We start from the raw sequence: 21,314 nt of genomic DNA, 5'->3' as shown, positions 1-21,314 counted from the left end.
ATTTATAGATGAATATAAAAAGGGTCGACCTGAACACGACATGATTTTAAGTGTGACATGAGCCAAGACGACACGATAGCACACCCAAAACAATTATACCAGTTGCGTCACACGTGTGCTTCCGCCTCTTTTTTTAACCAATGTTTGACTATTAGCGTTGGATCGGGTTTCCTATGGCCTTATAGTAATAGATATGCCAGGAACTTGGTCGAAGATTTAGATCAATCACATAAAAGATTTTGAGGATCCAACATTGAGTGTAATGAAGACCTGATTCATGGTGTTAAATAATTTGAGTCCAGCTTAATTTAATGCCTATGTTTTCACCGACGAGATTGTTGAAACCAGGAACTGAATACATATGTAGTAAAGCAACAACGATTTGCTCGGCCAAGAATGTTAGATGATAAGCAGATACTGTTGTCTTGGAGAAGGTTTAAGCACAAGAATTGATGCGATTACCAATAGCAAGAAATAAAAATGTTCGAATTCGCAGAATGAGTTGAAAAATGAATATGAGTGACTTGCATAAATCTTCTATTGAATTAAATCATGATTCTATTATTAATAGGCTGCAAGTGTATAGTTTTAGTTTATTGTATCTAGTTACTTGCTTTAATTGTAACTAGGGTAATAGTCCGCGCATTGCGGCGGTACATACCGTGAGTATTAGATCGGTATCGGTTTGGGGGTCGGGTCATTACACTACTTGAACGATACATGCACTCGGTATAGAAATCAGTGTTGATTATATTTGTGAACATGGGTCAAAATATAGAACCTAATCATGTTTATTCAATCATAACGTAAATATAGATACCAAGTTAGATACACTTACTTGTGGGAGTGGTCATCTTTGAAGACGAAGATAAGGCCATGATTCCCGTTATGGTATCTTAGGTCGATAGATCACCTTAGAAAGAATTTTAGTATTTTAGTATTGGTGTTCTTCTAGAGAGTTTTGATCACCACTTATCATCAATATATAAAGATTAATGAATAATGGTCATGAATGGTGATCCGTTATAAAACTCCTCTATTAATGGTACCTAAAGGGAAATCATAATTGCCCCTTAATACTAATCAATAATTACAATTACTACCATCAAGTAATTGTCGGGGACTAGTTATGTCATATTGGTAATGTTACCAAATGATCCCTAAGGCCACATCAACGGGTTATTTCTAACAATCAGCACCTGTTTTACATCGACAGAAAATGATTAATGCGAACATCAACATCAGCACTCATGTTCGATATAGAAAGCAACACCTGTTTTACATCCACATAGAATGATAAAAACGAACATTAGACTAAACATCGAGTTCGATAGAGAAATCAACACGTGTTTTACATCGACATAAAACGATAAAAAAATATCGGTACCAGCGTCGATGTTATTCGAACGATATCGAACGGTTTAGATCGTGAAGATACTGGTACCCAATACAATTCTCGTCACAGAAAGGAGTAATGTATTATTAAAATATAAATAAATGCTTAAAATTAGAATAAAAATAAATAGATAAATACTTAAGAAACCATTAAAATATAAATAAATATTTAAAAAATATACGGTTACCTAATACAATTCTCGTCACATAAAGAAGTAATGTATTATTAATATATAAATAAATGCTTAAAATTAGAGTAAAAATAAATAGATAAATACTTAAGAAACCATTAAAATATAAATAAATATTTAAAAAATCTAAAACACTATTCATCAAGAGTTTTGTTTAATATGTAGAATAGAATTGGGCCATAGGATTGTATAGTTGATAAATTAGCCCAAGTATGTTTAGATTAGTGGATTAAGGAATGAACTGGTAATCGACGTATTACTTAAAAGGCATTGGTTCATATACTTTATAATCCCTTAACATTTTCTAAACAAACCTGTTCATTTGTATATAATCGAGCTTACATTTGAGTGATTTTTAGCCCGATAATTGGGAAAATGTGACAAATAGTCGCAATTCTAGGTTGTATTGGATCTTGTGGATGTGCCTACAAAGAAAATATATATGGATTACAAGATCAAACTGGGAACAAATAACTAGATGTTGAAGAAATAGGGGTTTTGGCTCAAGCATTTGATCTGTTAACAAACGTGAACAAAATTTGATAATTATTTTAAAAAGAAATTGCATCTTCAAATAAAGTTGTTATACAAACTATTCATAGTTGCTGGCTGGATTATGAAAAGCGTGACTAGGGGGCGTCTAACAGAGAGGCGCATCCAGCCAATTGCGCTGATGTGTGTACATGAAGCGTGTCATAGTTTGCTCTTTTTTGCACCTTCCTAAGACATTTCTTTAAAAATTTGGGATTTTGCGGAGTCACAGAACCATTGCTTGAGTTCATATATCGTTTTTGCGCATCGAGAGCTCTTGAATCATCAGTGAAGGGTTCCATCTTTGTCCATTAACTTTAACACTTGAAGGTCCCACGTACTGTCCCTATCACGTGGGCAGTACATAGTGGTCAGACCTTTTGTAATGGCTGCCACGTCAGCATTCACTTTCTTCGTATTTTTGTTTACTTAAAAAGTCTAAGATCGAACTAAATGGAGCCAAATGATTTTGTGGACTTGAGGTAAGTTGTTGATATTATATCGTTTGTTTCGAACTTACAATGTCAGTTCCCTACCCCTTGAGTTTTCTATTTTCACATATTTATAACTGAATCTGTAAATTATATTTGTATTTATCGTATTGATATCATAAACTAATATATTTTATTTAGCAGAACACTATATGTTACGAGAACATAATCAATCATCATTGTTATCAATCTTAAAAGATAAAAAATATTATAACTGTAATATTTATATTTATTGTTTCTCACTTTGCAATTCAAAAAAAAAGTGAGAAAATATTGTTAATTTCTTAAATAATCTACACGTATGTAGGTTAAATTAATAGATGTAAAAATTATTTAAAAAATTAATTTGATGGTTTTTTATGTACAAAATATACACATATGAATGTTACAAACATAAAATTTGAAAAATATTGTGATAACCCATATTTCTCGAGGTAAAAATCATTCATTCTCTTCGATTAATTTACTTACGCTTCTTATACGTTTTTTTTTATCACAACGTTTGTTTAACTGAGCACTATTTATGAGAAGTGAGATCAAATACAAACCACATTTCGTATATGAACTGTAAGAACCATTTAAAAAGTGACATGTAACATCCAACCAATTATAGAGAAATGGTAAAATGATAACCTAAATAATATAAGTTATCTTGAATTCTTTATAATTATGCTAACAAACAATTAATTCTTTATTTGGATATTCTTTTTGTTTTCAATGTGCTGATAAAGAAAAGTGCTGATATCATTTCACCTATGTGTTAAAATCAATTATCTTTATTAATTTCATGTGCTAATATAATTTAAAAGTGTTACTTTTATGTATGTATTGTTTTATTATGTGCTAATTTAACTTTTTTTAATGCTAGAATCTGTTCTTACACCATAACTAATAAAATAAATGGTTACAAGCAGAGCGTCGTAAAATGCATCTTTTTTAGGCCGGTCGTATGGTTTGGTGCCCTCGACCACGTAGGTTGGTAACGCCTGAGATCAACGCCTTAGGACGTTAAATCAAGGCATAAAAGATGCTCTCATTAAGTCCTTAATGGGAACGAGAGGTAATAGTCGCATGTGGGTCTAGGTAACAAAATGAAGAACACGCAGAACAAAATGAATTACTCATTTTTTCAATCCTACCTCAAAAGTAAATGAAAATGTTACAAATATAAGATTTATTGTTTTTCACACTAGAATTCAAAATAAAATATGGAAAATATTCAGTTTTTATATAACCTACACATAGGTAGGTTATGTGTAGGTTAAATTACCTACATGTATGTAAGCTATGTGTAGGTAAAAATTTATGGCATTTTTATGTATATGTAATACACATATGGATGTAAGAAATATAAAATTTAAAAAAAAGTATCAACCTTATATCCCAAAATTTAGTGATTTAGAGTTGTTCTTTTTGTTCTCGCAATATTTAGTGTTCTGTAATGATCTTCATCCTATATATATATATAGGGGTAGGTTAACATACAAAAGCCCTTATCATACTTCACGTACGCGACAATGGTAACCGTCAGATCAGGGCTATAATCACGCATGGAACATATAATCACGCATGGGAACATATAATCACGCATGGACTCAGTTTTTTTTTTTTTTTTGATAATCACACATGGGATACAAAATCACGCACGTTAAGTTGATCAAAAAAATAATCACGCACGTTATCGTTTTTGTCGCGTACATTAATGTAGGTTAAGCCGTTTTGTACATTATACTTTCTCTCTCTCTCTCTCTCTCTATATATATATATATATATATATATATATTAAAACTTTTAAAAAGTTATACACATTTTACCAACCAAACTACAGCTCATTCATATTTCTCCCAGTCTCTCAAATTCTTGATAATTTTTTTAAAAAATGAACTCACCCTCCGACTCTTAATCTAATTCGGGCTTGATAGATGAGTTGATAATTATTGTGTTTCTGGCGAGGGTCCAACTTTTAGTCGACAAAGCCGAAACTCACAAACACGTACGTACTAGAAGACTCGGCTTGAACAGCCTCGGGAGGATGCTCATGAGTGTTTGGTGAATGATTTTTTTTTTTTTTGAAAAACCGTTGAATGATAATAATAATAATAATAACAATAATAATAATAATAATAATAATAATACTTTTCGGCGTCGTTTTCGAATGACTTGCCGACTTTTTTTGCGAATCGTCGGCGATTTGAGAATGAGAGTTTAAATATTTAAAAAAAATGATGCTTGATGTAAGATAGGATTCTCCACTTTGCAAAAGTGTACGGTCACAGTTTTTCAACTGGCAAACAGTATGTCGTAATAATACGAGTTTTTAAAATGTCAGAAAAACAATACTAATAACAGTAGTAGTAGTAATAATAATAATAATAATAATAATAATAATAATAATAATAATAATAATAATAATAATAATAATAATAATAATATGCATAGGACGATTTTTTAAGAATGTCAGAAAAAGTGTTTCGAGAAAATCTTGAATATATATGTAAAGGTATTATTGTTGTTGATCTCCACGGACAATGATATTTGAGTTGGTGTTGTTGTCGTTGTAATTACTATTACTGTTACTGCTACTGCTACTGTTACTATTACTATTAGGTGTTATTGATCTCTAGGGAAAATGATATTTGAGGAGTCCGACCTTTGGTGGCACCCAAAACAATACACGAGGCCCGTCAACATACATGATTTTCCCATGATGCTTAGTAGCCTTGATTGTACACATTGGTAGTGTATGTTGATAATTTAGGATTTGTGAAGGAACAATTTATTGGTTTGTTCATGTTATGAAAATAACCGCGTTATCTCTTAAATTTGCAATTGATGAATCATTTGATTATTACATTTTAAGTTTGGGTGGGGCTAAAAGCAAGGATATGACGGTTCAAGCAACATGTACAGTGGGCTTAATGCTTTTAAAGCTTTGATTTGGAAAGAAAATACTTTGGCATATTTTGTTCATTGTTTTCCTCACCAACTTCAACTTGTTGTTATGGTCCTTACAACCAAACATGTTTAAATTTGTAACTTTTTAAAGAAATATCATATTTAACAAATGTTGTTTATGCATCTTGCAAATGAATAGATTTGATAAGAGAAAGTCAAAGAGAGAGTTTGGGATTAAACCCGGGAGTTGAAATTGGATATGGAACGAATCAAGAACTGTCACTTGCAAGAGCTGGAAATACACATTGGAGTTCTGATTAAAAAATACTTCTCCATTTGCTTTCTTTATATCCAAGTGTTATTAACGTGCTTGAATACATAGAAACTTCGGCATTAGATAATGCTCACAAAAGTCAAGAAAATAGACTTCAAATCTTTGATTCAAATCTTTGTTTCTTATGAAGGACACTCGATTGTATAACAATTATTTGGCCTTTTGGCATATCAGTTCTTTATAGGGTACAACAATAAGTGATCTTACCAAAAGGATAGTAGAAACAAGAAAACACATTGATAATTTGCTGGTCTATTGTTTAATAAGTTATCACTAGTTTTACCAGTTGTAACAACAAGTGTTCAAAGAATTTTTTCTTCAATGAAGCATGTGAAGACGGAATTGCGGAATAGGATGGGTAATGGGTACAGGTTCGATTCTTGCATTTGTTACATTCAAATGGAGTTCTTTCACCCAATGTTATAAAACCGGTTTTAGTGGTGTTTCAACCAATGTTATAAAACCGGTAATTTGAGGGAACGACAAAGAAGTTGCATCGTCGATAAATTATGTTATACCGATACCAGATCAAGCTTAAAATTTGGACTTTTATCAGCCCAAAAAAATTGACAATTTACCTTCTTAATTTAGCTTAGCACGCACATCGATCAAAGTTCACCCTCAGAAATAAAAAATCACCAGTTTTGCCATCTTAGTTCATTTAGTTCATAAATTCTGTCATCGATCAAAGTTCATCTAGGTATGTTCAATCATTCAGGATGCTTTAATGTTTGCTAATTGCTATATAATTGTAATTTTTTATTATCTTCGAGGGAACGTCAAAGAACAAGTTTTTGAATTATTTTTTTAATTATGGAATAATGTAGTTATGGATTATTTTTTGAGTTGAAACTGTCTTTTATGGATTTTTTTAAAAAGGGTTAGGAAAAAAGATGTTGGAGGCTCAGATGTTAAAAGAATCATTTTTGGGCTAAAAGGGTAAAAATGATATAATCACAGGGGCCAAAATCGTAATTTACTCTTGATATTAACTTTATATTTGAACGTTTTATGTAGTTTGGTATCAAATCGATTTTACGAAACTTAAAATAAAATTAACTAATATTATTTATCATTTCTACATTTACAAGTTTTAAATAAAGGGTTATATTTATTGAGACTTCGTTACATTTACAAGTTTTTAATAAAGGGTTAAATTTATTGAGACTTCATTAACAAATTTTACTGCAATAGAATAATCTATTTATATCAATCTAAATATATAATAAAACATTAATATGTGACACCTATCATTAATTGTAAGCATTTATTTTATGATTAATACACGTGGTTTTTTAAAGATATACTTTTTTTTATTATTTACTATACAAAATTACATTATTCGACCCGTGTAATACATGAGGTTTTTTAAGATATAACTTTTTATTATTTGATATATAAAATTAGATTTATTCAATTCATACAATGCACGGGGTTTTTTTAAGGATGTATATTTTTTATTATTTAGTATAGAAAATTATATTTATTCAACCCATGTAATACACATATTTTTAAAGATGTCACTTTTTTATTATTTGGTATATAAAATTATATTTATTCAACCCGTGTAATAAATGAGGTTTTTTAAAGATGTATTATTTTATTATTTGGTAAACATTATTACATTTATTCAACTTGTGTAATACACGTGGTTTTAAAGATATAACTTTTTTATTTGCTATATAAAATTATATTTATTCAACCGGTACAATGCGGTTCTTATAGATATAACTTTTTATTATTTAATATATAAAATTATAATTATTTAACCCTTGCAATAAAGGAGGTTTTTAAAGATATATTGTTTTATTATTTAGTATATAAAATTTATTTATTCGACCCGTGTAATACACAGGGTTATAACCTAGTTACATTTAATCATACTTGTAAGTATATTCAAGACCAACATATTTCAATAGATGATTAAAATCTTAATCATGTATGTCTCATCCACTTATATATCGTGATCGTCTCTCTTTTTTTTTTTTATCAATCATTAGATTTATGGTTATTTGGTTAGGGGAAGGTTCATTGGGGAACAACGGGAAACTGGCTCAAACGAACTCCGATTGGACTCATTCCAGCGGCGTTGGAACCGGCTCTTCGAACCCTAACAAAGATCTCTTAACCGTAAACCCAAAATCCTAACTCCTAAACTCTAAACCCTAAAGTTAAAAAATAAGGCTAAAACCTAAGCTAAACCGTAAAATCTAAATTATAAACCCTAAAAGCTAAACCCTAAAGGCTAACCTAAAGATAAACCCTATAGCTAAACCCTAAAGCTAAACTCTAAACCCTAAAGCTAAACCCTAAGGCTAAACCCTAAGGCTAAACCCTAAAGCTAAAACCCTAAAAGCCAAACCCTAATATATTTAGGGTTTAGGGGTTATGATTTAGGGTTTAGGGTTAAGAGATCCTAGTTAGGGTTCGACGAGACGGTTCCAACGCCGCTGGAATGAATCCAATCAGAGTTCGTTTGAGTTAGTTTCCCACTATTCCCCACTTTTTTAATGTTCCCCAATAAACCTCACATTATTTGGCTATTCTTATTTGTATAAATATTTTCTTATGGGATACAATTATACAAACATGCAAAAGGTTTGTCAACTACAAAATGCATGAACCACCTCAATGATGACATGTTTTGACCACTAACACTCATATTAAGTGGTCATGGCCCTTTTGGTTGGTCTTATTGGTGATCCCAATTACGCATATTTTAATTCTGTAAAATAATATAAAGTCAAAGTTGTCCTTAATTTTTATGTATCTAAAGGATCTAAAATGGGATTTAGCAATGATTTTGTTTTGTATATTGTATTAGTTTAATGGCAAGGTTTTTTCGTGCTATTATGGAAGATATAAAAGATTTGGCATTGTTGTGGCTGTCTAACCCCTCAAGATTATCCCTACGGGAGTGGAGATTATATATCAGAAAGTCTATTGCGTGAGGTAGTTGATGGGGGCTGATGTTCTTCCCATTTCTCTTTTCCTTTCTAGAACACTCACAGTAGGCATTTTATTTATGTCATTGTAGTTTAACTAAAATATACATTTTTTATTAATTTTATTTATTTTAGAAAAACCTCGCATTAGGTTCTCTATCTTTATTTATAGGAAAAATTACAAGTTTTGTCCTTTATCTTTATACCACTTTTCAGGCGGTGTCCTTTTTAACGAATGTTGACAGGCGGTGTCCTTTACTAGGTATTTTGTTGCAAGTTTAGTCCTTTATACCTAACCCAGTTAAAAAACCCTATTAACTGTTGGGTGTAAAGGACTAAACTTGCAACAAAATACCTAGGTAAAAGACTAAACTTGCAACAAAATACTTAGTAAAGGACACCGCCTGTCAACAATTAACAGGGCTTTTTAACTGGGTTGGGTGTAAAGGACTAAACTTGCAACAAAATACCTAGTAAAGGACACCGCCTGTCAACATTCGTTAAAAAGGACACCGCCTGAAAAGTGGTATAAAGATAAAGGATAAAACTTGTAATTTTTCCTTATTTATATTTTACTTATAAATACTTATTTTATTGTTTTTCTTGATTTTATACACTCACAAAATTATATTTAAAGATGAATAATGAGTCTCAATATCTAGATAACTAGTATGGATTCTCAAAACCTTATCTCTGTTTAGAGACTCTAATGGGCATGCGTAAAAGAAGAAATCTCCATAATACTCTCTGAAGTTTTAATATATATATATAGTAAATTGTCGTTTTGGTCCCTGTGGTTTGGTCACTTTTGTCACTTTAGTACAAAACTCAAACTTTTTGCATCTGGGTCCCTGTGGTTTCAGTTTTATTGCCATTTTGGCCCAAAAATAAAAACAGGTCATATTTGTCTTATAAAATCCTGCAATTTTGTCATTTTCCTCAGGGGTAAATCAGGTCATATTTGTCTTATAAAATATGATATTTATTTGTAAAAAAAATGACCATTTTGCACCTGCGGAAAATGACAAAATAGCAGGATTTTATAAGACAAATATGACCTTATTTCATTTTTGGACCAAAATGGCAGTAAAACTGAAACCACAGGGACCTAGATGTAAAAAGTTTGAGTTTTGGACTAAAGTGGCAAAAGTGACCAAACCACAGGGACCAAAATGGCAGTTTACTCTATATATATATAGGATTCGGTTCAAATGAAAATCACCACGAGTTGTGAGAACCGTGAGGAACTTTTTGATCTCGAGCGAGTTTGGCCAATTTTTTTTGCACAAACGTAGATGAAAACATTATAAACACATCTGTAAAAAAAAGTAAAAAAAAATGTCGAGTCGTTAGTTTTGACTGATGCAAGTTTTTTTACGCGATGGTTTAAAATTTTATTGAAGATTTTATCTGGGCGTAAAAAAACTTGCATCAGTCAAAACTAACGACTCGACAATTTTTTTTCCTTTTCTTTACAGATATGTTTATAATGTTTTCATTTACGTTTGTGCAAAAAAAATTCGGCCCAACTCGCGCGGGATCAAAAAGTTCTCACGGTTATCATAACTCGTAGTGGTTCTCATTTTATCGCATCCCTATATATATATAGTGAAAGTGTAAAATACAATATCCCTTAACGTACAATACGTACGATATAGTGAAATCGCATGTTATAAAATAGCATGGGTGAAATCGCATGTGATAATTTTGATGAAATCGCATGTTGGTTTTTATTAACAATTTCACATGTGATAATTTTGAAGAAATCGCATGTTGGTTTTTTGTAACAATTTCGCATGTGGTAATTTTGATGAAATCGCATGTTAAAAAACCAACATGCGAAATTGTTACAAAAAACCGGCCAACATGCGAATTCAATGTGGGATGAAGATCTGACGGCTGAGATGATCGCGTACGTAATGTAGGATAAGGGCTCTTGTACGTTAACCTAACCCTATATATATATATATATATATAGAGAGAGAGAGAGAGAGAGAGAAGGGTTCAAGTGAAAACTTCTTTTATCGCGAGAACTCGAAAACTAACTAAAAAAACCTAAAAACATACCAATTTTTTTTTTACAATTTTTTTTTGTTAAAAATCGCTATTTTTTATATATAAAAAACTTTTTTTCCAAAAAAAAAAAAATTTGTAATGCACATGTTTAGTACACATACACATGTGTATTATCACATGTGTATTATTACACTTGTGCACTACAAATTTTTTTTTTTTTTTGAAAATTTTTTTATACACAAAATTTAGCGAAAATTGGTAAAAAAATTTGGTATGTTTTTAAGATTTTTTAGTTAGTTTTCGAATTCTCACGATAAAAGGAGTTTTTAATTGAATCTTCCCATATATATATATATAGTGAATAGAGATCCTAATGTGGATGCTCTTAGATCATTCACATCCCACCTAATATGTACTCTTTTTCTATAGATTATATAATATAATTTAAAGTTACCACCTAGAACACCACTACATCTTACTCTCTATAATAAAGAACAACTTAGAGAAATAAAAGCAAGCCTCTATATTTAGAGGCTCAAGTCTAAGCCTCTATAATGTATTATGAGTGTATAAGAAAGAGAAAATAATAAGAAAATAGATGTTTGTTAGTAAGATAAAGATAAATATAAAGAATGGGATGTGTGAGGTTTTTAAAGAGTAAACAATGTTTTTAAAAGAACATGTTTTTAGTTAAGTTACATTAATAGAGAAGAAGAAAGAGATTATTCAATTGGTCCTATATGGTTGTTTTCTCACCTTCTTGTTAGGATTGTTTTGTTTGTTTCTATATAATAAAAGCATTGCCATTCAAAAATGAAAATAAAATCTGGATAGGTTTCATTTATCATTTGCTTCTTATTACATTTCAAAAATAATACAAAAATTGGATTAGTTTCATTTATCATTTGCTTCTTATCATGGGCGGACCTACCTTAGGGGAAGGGGTAGCCTCCGCTACCGCTTGTCGCTCCGACGGTAGTGTAAATTTTAGAACATTTGACCTTTTTTTGACATCTTTTCGATTTCGTTACCGCTTTTTTTATAAAACGTTACCGCTACGAAGATTTTCTAGATCTGCCACTGCTTCTTTTTGCATTTTCTTATTTGCATAAGAAAACATTAGTTAAAGGTTAGTCAATATAAATATAAATTAGGTTAAATTCAGTCACAAACAACATATGTTTTCATAAAATGCTTGTTTGAAACGCCTCAATTTGGGCGGTCTTATATTTACTCTCAGCATCAAGTTCTTAGACCATAAATTTCAATCATAAGCAGCGGAAAATATCATCCATCAACCAATGTCAACTTTCAAATATACATGCCCAAAAGTTAAAAACATAAATTTTCTAAATAAAACAATAGATAACTTGGATGTCAATCCAGGGTGGGGGAATAAGCCTTCAACCAATGCCTAAATGTCCACAAGCGCTTAAGCAAACATATACTTTAACCTAACGTGCATAAAATCAGATACGCTGCATGAATTCTAGTTTAATAAGGCATTTTTAAATTTTGGTATACATTAGATCAAACAAAATATACACGTATAGTGCATTATCACATAACTTTGCACAACATATCATAATATAATATAACACTTTACTATAACTTTAACATACATACCTATACAATATGTAGTTATACAACCACTGTGCCCGTTACTATACGAATAGGCTAGATAGAGTTTGTATTGTATATGTGTGTGCTTGTGAGTTTAACGTATGAGAGCAAGTCAAACGTATGAGTGATACGTTTGACCAAGGGCCATAAAATTGGTGATGTCAATCGTATGAGCCATATGTGTAAACAGTTCAAACATAAGAGCCATGCATTTGAAGCTCCCAGACATATAGGTCATGGGCTATAAATAGAGGTGCCATGCGTTTAAAGCTCCCAAATGTACAGGTCATGTGCTATAGGTAGAGGTGCCATGTGGTTGAACTAGATAAGTTTCATTTGAGATGAGAAAATCATGAGACAAACGACAAATTAACAGGTATATTCGTACAACTTGATCACTGATTAACTACACAATTACGTGCATATAAGTTAAATTATGTTATAATTGAGTCCACTAAATCTAGCAATGTCCATAATATGCAAAAGTATGTGCATCTACATGATCGTATTCGTCATGTTGCGATACGATGAGAACAATTCTAGTGACCGTTTGTCACACCTCGATTTCCAGTGGGCCCTGATGGGTTTAGTCGTGATGGTTAGATATCAGTTTATCACAATTAAATAATCATAAATGCAGCGGAAGTGTTAAGAGTAAAAATACATTCATCAAATTGAAAGTGTTTAAGATTCAAATACAATGATTGTTTAAGTGTTCAATACAAACCCACAAGCGAATTGAAGTAAATGAAGCCTAGACATCATAGGCCTTAAGCTAGGAGTTGCAAACTCTAATGCTTTTATCATAGCCGATCCAGATTCCCATCCTAATAGTTAAGGTTCGGTACCAGCAATTTTCTCTTTTGAAAATACGTCAGCTTTCGCTGATAGATACAAATAACTGACTGGTTTTGAAAATAGTTTTTCAAAAATGATTTTATACATAGAGAAAACCCGTAGGTAATCATTTAGTATTTCTTGGGATTTTATTTTGTCGCCAGATTTACATATTTATCATACAATGGGAACCAGATAACGAAGCCGGTCATTTTCAATGCTATAATGATTAAGGTACACACCAAAGTTGAATAACGTGTCTTACAATCGGTATGCCTACCCCAACACGTTATTCAGTATGGCCATAACAGTTCATGAGTCGGGATGTCCGGACACGGTACCAATAACCCCAATTGTTTCAGTTATAAAATATAACGGATTAAACCAGGTTCTTACATTTATGGGTTATCATAGGCGACCCATTTATGTAATACCAGCTCCAAGGGGCGTATTCACCATACCCCAAGTTTAAAAACAAAATAAGTTAAGAGTATTTACCTTTTAGCTAGCTTCCAATCGTTATCGGTTTTCAAATATAGTAAAAGCCGTAAAGACAAAGTATTAAACTCAAGTCCAACTATCTGGGGGTTCTATAGTCCGTAGTGAACAGATTTAGCTATCTATTAGAATGTATACGGGTCATAGGTTAGTTCCTTTGACACGACCCGTTACGTAAGAATAAGATTAATCGCTAGATTAAGCGTAGATTGATTAGAATGTGGTTTATACCTATCCGAGTGTAAGGACTCATTGGATAAAGATAATTTAAACCTACATTCTGATTTGGAATGATTTAAAAAGGTCTTGACCCATTACTCCTAGTTTATGCGAACTAAGTTCGCATAACTAGTTATGCGCATAAAGATGGGTTCAGAAGGTCGGATGGGTATAAGACAAGTCTAAGTAGTAAAATACATTCTTACTTGAATTACTTACTGTTCGGAAGGTCGGATGGGTATAAGACAAGTCTAAGTAGTAAAATACATTCTTACTTGAAGTACTTACTGTTATAAAGTCAGATTATAGTTTAGTTTGATTTAAATTCATTTAGTTAGTTCATTTGACCACATAAGGGCATTGTGGTCATTTTTGACAATATAATTGCGACTTGTCATAAAACCCATCAAACGGACTGAGCATGTAGTATAACTTAAGTGAGTTATACTTGACAATAAAATGGTCCTAAAGCAAGTTTAAAACAGGTCTAAACATTGACCAAGCGGGACAGAATCAAGAGTCAAAGTAAAAGTCAAACTACTTGACTTTTGACATAGAATAAGACCCTAAACTGAATTGAACAATTTGAGCATGTTATAATCAGTTTATATTAGTTATAAAACTTGTATAAATGATAAAACAACTGAGTTTTAAGTTATAGAACTCATTTATGCGTTTTAGTCGAAAATTCAACTTTTACGGAAAATGCTCAACTTAACAATTCGACTAGTAGACGTGATTGTCCGAAGGTATGATTGCAGAGGGATCATACCAGCATTATTACGACCGCGTAGGAAAGTTCAGATCGAACTTAAACTTGACCAAAAAGGTCAGAAGCTAAAGTCAAACAAAAAGTCAACTATTTGACTTTATCTTCAAAATAACTAAGTAAAATGAAATTGCAATAAAGTAATGTCACACCCCTAATTTCCACGTGTCACCGGTGGGCCCGGTGGGGGATTACAGTGACGTAGTTGATATCATCATAGTCAAACAACACAATTTATAATGCACAGCGGAAGCAAAGATAGATTCATTTCAACTTAAATTATTGTAATATTCGAGTATCACAAAATATCGAAATAGAATCCACAGGCAGAATCAAACAAAAAGGAAACTTCATTTCAACAGACTTCATGCATCCTAAGCTTGCGAGACTTCTATGGATGCTTAAGGAGTGACCAGCCTATTACGCGTAGTACCTGCACTTAGTCTTTTTGGAAAATACGTCAGTTTACACTGGTAAATACAATTTAACTGACTCATTTTGAAAATGTTTAAAAATTGATTTAAATGCTCGTGGCATAAAACTTTTTTTTTTAACTTGGGATAATTATTTGCTTAATAATCTTGTAAAAGAATTACATGTTCGTTCTGCGTTCGGTAGCCCAGGTCATGCCGGGTTAAAGATTAATAGACACACCACTTAATATAATTCCGCCGCGAGACTTCTCTCGTACCGACGATTATACATGTTGTACAACACTACGGGTGTACGCCTTACACCCGAGTGCTAAGGTCGTGGCCATTCTTTGAATGATGCCAAGGATATCCGGGACATGGTCATTAAGCCCCCAAAGGCGTTAAACAAACAAAACAGCATTTTCAAACGGGTTAATTTGACTGCACATAACCAAGACCGGTTAAGGTCAATTCCCCGACCAAGCGGTATTTTATATACCGTACCCCAAGCCCGTATAGGGAAAATAAGTTAAACGTATTTACCTGAGCAAAGTATAAACCAAATATAATGAGTGCACGTAGCTTTTACTGGGCTCCTAGATCTGGAAATTAAGGTTTTAATAACCTATTAGAATCCTAACGGGTCTTAAGCTTAGACCGGTTAGTTTTATATAAAGATTACGGTTTTAAACGCACAATAAGGCGAAGACCGTTTTAGAATGTGGTTTTGTCCCAACAAGCTTGCACACTTGTTTTATATGGGTAACATAATCACATTCTGGATTTTGAGACAAAAAAGATATGGTTTGACCCGTTTCGGCTAAAATGGCCAAACTAGCCACATAAGCCGATCCGAACGCGTATAATGCGTAACGAGTAACCATAAGAGTCAAATACAAGTTTCTGAAGTCAATATGCTTAAAATATGTTGTGATATCAGAATGATACCTTCCATTATGCCCCAAATGATTTTAAACCAAAACTATGCCTCATAAGGGCGTTTTGGTCATTTTATAAGGTGTAAAAGGGTTAAAATGATAACCTGAGTTACAGGTCTGAATATATTAGTAAATATACTTAATTTACTAAGTTATAACAGTAGAGTATCAAATTTATGTGAAATTTATTATCTTTAACCTTACTATGCACCGTAGGGGCATTTTGGTAATTTCACATGTACCTAAAAGGTCAATTCTGGAATTCTGAGTTCAAAACATTTGCCTACTGTTTAAAATATAAAAATTCACTGATCATATCGGCAGGTTCAATCCTCTAAGCTTAATAAGGCTCTAGTGCACACTTATGCGTTAAAAATGCCTAAAAGGCGATTTGGTGCCATTTCCGGGTTTTCTGTAAAAAGCTGATATTTTTAATATTCCAGAAGGCTCAAAATAATTTATTTATCATAACAAATCAGTAGAAATTGGTTTGAGGTCAAAAGGCTTTGTAAAACTCATTTTATGGCTAAAAAGGGCAAAACCGGCATAAACCGAATTAATCTTAGAACACTAAGTTATGCTCAGCCTAAAAATAAATAAAAATCTCCAAAAATCCCAAAATATTATTTTATAACAGTGGGTAAAAAGTTTGGTATAAAAATTTGGGTTTTGATAGGCTATACATAATTTACGCCATTTAATTATTAAAGAAGCTCTTAATTACGCTATTGAGTATAACTCTTAATCTAGACCTCAAACTGACTTCAAATTTTGGGTGCAAGTTTATAAATCAGTAGTTAAGGTGCTTACCCTTTTACATTTTCAAAAATCACGTTTTAAGGTTAAATGGGCATAATGGTCAACATATAAGCGATTAACGGAAACATGCATGTGAATAGGATTTCTAATGAACCAAGTTGTATAATCTCAGAGAGTTATACTAACATGTAAATAGGTTCAAAAGAAGCTCTAAGGCAATCCTAATCTTGGCTTAAACGGGTCAGAACTGAAAGTCAAAGCAGAAGTCAAACTTTGCGACTTTCGGTTCTAAACCGAGCCTAAACTGAAAATTGTCGAGTTGAACATGTTGGAACATGTTCTTACATTAATTACCATGTTATTTAATGATCAAACAGGTTGCATGTAACCTACATTGCTAATTATAAGTTAATTCGGATTTAAGCATTTTGTTGACTTTTTAAAGTTAGCTTTGACTCGACAATTGACATGCATAGAGCAGGAATTTGAAAATACCCTTTTAAGTGTTTGTTACCCACATAATTACCTACTTAAAGGTATCTTTAATTCGTGATTTGACAGAGCACATTTTAATTAATCACGAAGTCAAACCTTAATTACCACGGTTTGACTTTTAGCTAATTACTATGCTTAAAACGAATTAAAAGAAGTTAAGGACACTTACAAGAGTCCTAAGAAGGATTAGGGACCTAATGAAAGTTGGTTGCTGTCCAGGGAAGCTCCAGAGAAGTCTTGAACCAATGTTTCAAATGAGCAAATGAAATGGTCACCACCTCATGCCCTTATATAGTGAACTAAATGGTCCAAGATTGAGACAAGCAACTCTACAAAGGTTGGGGGATCATCCCAGGTGTCCCTAGAGGGCTAAATACTGCCTAGCAAGCCCCTGATTTCGAAAACCATCATTCTAAGTTGGTGTAACGGGTTGAACAGGCAACTGTCCAAAACTTGCTGCCAGCGACAGTCTTACGGACCGTAAGCTATAGGTCTTGCGGTCCGTAAGCACCTCTTGCGGACCGTATGCTGAAATGGCTACGGTCCGTAACCGACCTTTGCTGAAAATGCCCAGGTACCTTCCTTACGGACCGTAAGCCTAGAGCCTTGCGGTCCGTAACCGATGGTCAGAGGACAAAAATTTTTAAAACTTTTAAGTCTTGACCATGCAACCTTGAAATGCCGAAACATCATGCCTTTACTGCAGTGTAGGGTCCACTAATTTAGATTTTGCATGCTTGTATGAACTTTGATACCTTGGACTCTTATGGCATGCTTTAACTTTGACGGAGTTATCAAGAACAAGTCTTGGTTTTCTCATGGAAATTGGACAAACTAAATAACTATCTTTGATTCCCCTTTTTCAAAGGTTTTAGTCAGCATTTTAGTAGTAACCATCCTGATAATCCTAAGTCCATATAAAAGATGAAACCTTATTTATTTGGAAACAACCAGTTACTCTATAAGATGTTTATCTAACGGTTTAAGGATCTTGGGATTTATAAAAATTTGGGTCGCTCAGAGGTGATTTAATAACATGTCGCCCTTGGGTCGTTCAGAGGTATTTTAATAACATAACGCCATTTTTACTAAAATCCTACCGTACATCTTTTTATCTGATTCGGTTTTCCTGACACGTCTGTCTCTCATGACACGTGTCTTTATTTCAATGGACAGGAATTTTCGAGGTGTTACATCCTCACCCCCTTAAAAGAAATCTCGACCTCGAGATTTAGGGAAACAGATGAGGGTATTTCTCTTTCATTGTGGATTCTAGCTCCCACGTGTATTCAGGACCTCTGCGGGCGTCCCACTTCACCTTAACAATAGGCACAAGCTTTCTCCGAAGCTTTTTTACCTGTCGATCCTCAATCGACACAGGTTTTTCCACAAATTTTAAACTCTCGTCTATATGCACATCTGTGTGTGGTATGACTAGTGACTCGTCAGCTAGACATTTCTTCAGATTGCAGACGTGAAATACATTATGAATACCATCGAGCTCTTCAGGTAAGTTTAACTTGTAAGCCACTGATCCTACACATTCGATGATTTCGAATGGTCCTATATACCTTGGGCTCAACTTACCTTTCTTGCCAAATCGCATCACCCCTTTCCAAGGTGATACTTTGAGCAAAACTTTATCGCCGACCTCAAACTTGAGAGGTTTTCGCATTTCATCCGCATAGCTCTTCTGCCTATCTCGAGCAGCTTTCAGGCGGTCGCGAATTTGGACAATCTTGTCCATTGTCTCGAAGACTAAGTCAGGACCTGATAATTGCGTATCTCCCACTTCCGCCCAGCAAATGGGCGTTCTGCACTTTCTACCATATAGTGCCTCAAAAGGCGCAGCCTTAATGCTAGTATGGTAGCTATTATTGTAGGAGAACTCGACCAACGGTAAATGCCTGTCCCAACTTCCTCCTAGATCAATTACACATGCACGCAGCATATCTTCCAACGTTTGAATTGTACGCTCACTCTGCCCATCAGTCTGAGGATGGTAAGCCGTACTGAAATTCAATTGAGTGCCCAGAGACTGTTGGAAACTCTTCCAGAAATGAGATGTGTATCTAGTATCCCGATCTGAGATAATAGATACTGGTACGCCATGCAAGGCCACAATCTTATCTACGTACAATTGGGCTAGCATGTCAGAGCTGAAGGTCTCTTTAATGGGCAGGAAATGTGCTGACTTAGTCAGTCTATCAACTATGACCCATATAGTATCATTTCCCTTCGGCGTCTTAGGCAATTTGGTGATGAAGTCCATCGTCACCATTTCCCATTTCCAAGTGGGAATTTCAGGCTGTTGCAGTAAACCTGACGGCTTCTGATGTTCAGCTTTGACTTTAGCACACGTCAAGCATTTAGCTACATAAGCAGCTATAGACTTTTTCAAGCCTATCCACCAATAATTCGCCTTTAAATCCTGGTACATCTTATCAGCTCCAGGATGGACGGAATACTTGGAACTGTGGGCTTCCTTGAGGATAACATCCCGAAGTCCTCCATATACAGGAACCCATACTCGTCCATTTAAACTCAACATTCCGTCCTTGTCGTAGGACAACTGTTCTTCAGTTACTCCTAATTTCTCCTCAGGATAGTTAGGTTCCAACACAACTTCCTTCTGTGCAGCTAACAACCTTTCATTCAAACTGCTCTTAATTTCAATGCTCTTGGCATTGATCCTTATCGGCTTCACCCTTTCCTTTCTGCTCAAGGCATCTGCGACTACATTGGCCTTGCCTGGATGGTACCTTATTTCACAATCATAATCGTTCAAGGTTTCCATCCATCGTCGTTGCCTCATGTTCAAATCCTTCTGATTGAACAGGTGTTGAAGGCTTTTGTGGTCGGAATAGATTACACACTTCGTCCCATACAAATAATGCCTCCAAAGCTTTAGTGCAAATACAACGGCACCCAACTCCAAGTCATGGGTGGTGTAATTCTTCTCGTGCACCTTTAATTGACGTGAAGCGTAGGCTATGACCTTGCCCTTTTGCATTAACACACAACCCATTCCGGTGTGTGACGCATCACAATACACCACAAATTCTTCAATGCCTTCAGGTAGAGTCAGCACTGGTGCGTTACTTAACTTCTGCTTCAAGATATCAAAAGATTCTTGCTGCTTAGGCCCCCAATTAAACTTAATGTTCTTACGTGTTAACGACGTCAAGGGTGCAGCAATTCTGGAGAAGTTTTCAATAAAACGCCTATAGTATCCAGCCAAACCTAGGAAGCTACGAATCTCTGAAGGTGTCTTTGGCTCCTGCCAGTTCACGATAGCTTCTATCTTTGCGGGATCCACTTGAATTCCACGCTCACTCACAACGTGTCCAAACTTCTCCAGAATTGCTGCACCCTTGACGTCGTTAACATGTAAGAACATTAAGTTTAATTGGGGGCCTAAGCAGCAAGAATCTTTTGATATCTTGAAGCAGAAGTTAAGTAACGCACCAGTGCTGACTCTACCTAAAGGCATTGAAGAATTTGTGGTGTATTGTGATGCATCACACACCGGAATGGGTTGTGTGTTAATGCAAAAGGGCAAGGTCATAGCCTACGCTTCACGTCAATTAAAGGTGCACGAGAAGAATTACACCACCCATGACTTGGAGTTGGGTGCCGTTGTATTTGCACTAATGCTTTGGAGGCATTATTTGTATGGGACGAAGTGTGTAATCTATTCCGACCACAAAAGCCTTCAACACCTGTTCAATCAGAAGGATTTGAACATGAGGCAGCGACGATGGATGGAAACCTTGAACAATTATGATTGTGAAATAAGGTACCATCCAGGCAAGGCCAATGTAGTCGCAGATGCCTTGAGCAGAAAGGAAAGGGTGAAGCCGATAAGGATGCCAAAATTCACACTTTGAAAACTTGGTATAGAGCTTCTCTTGATGGAGCAGCTTAAGAATGCACCGAAGATGCCTTTCATGGCCAGCTTGGTT

Source organism: Helianthus annuus, chromosome 6 (genome assembly GCF_002127325.2).
Source record: "Helianthus annuus cultivar XRQ/B chromosome 6, HanXRQr2.0-SUNRISE, whole genome shotgun sequence".
Classification (NCBI taxonomy): domain Eukaryota; kingdom Viridiplantae; phylum Streptophyta; class Magnoliopsida; order Asterales; family Asteraceae; genus Helianthus; species Helianthus annuus.
Note: the sequence above shows the minus strand (reverse complement) of the source record.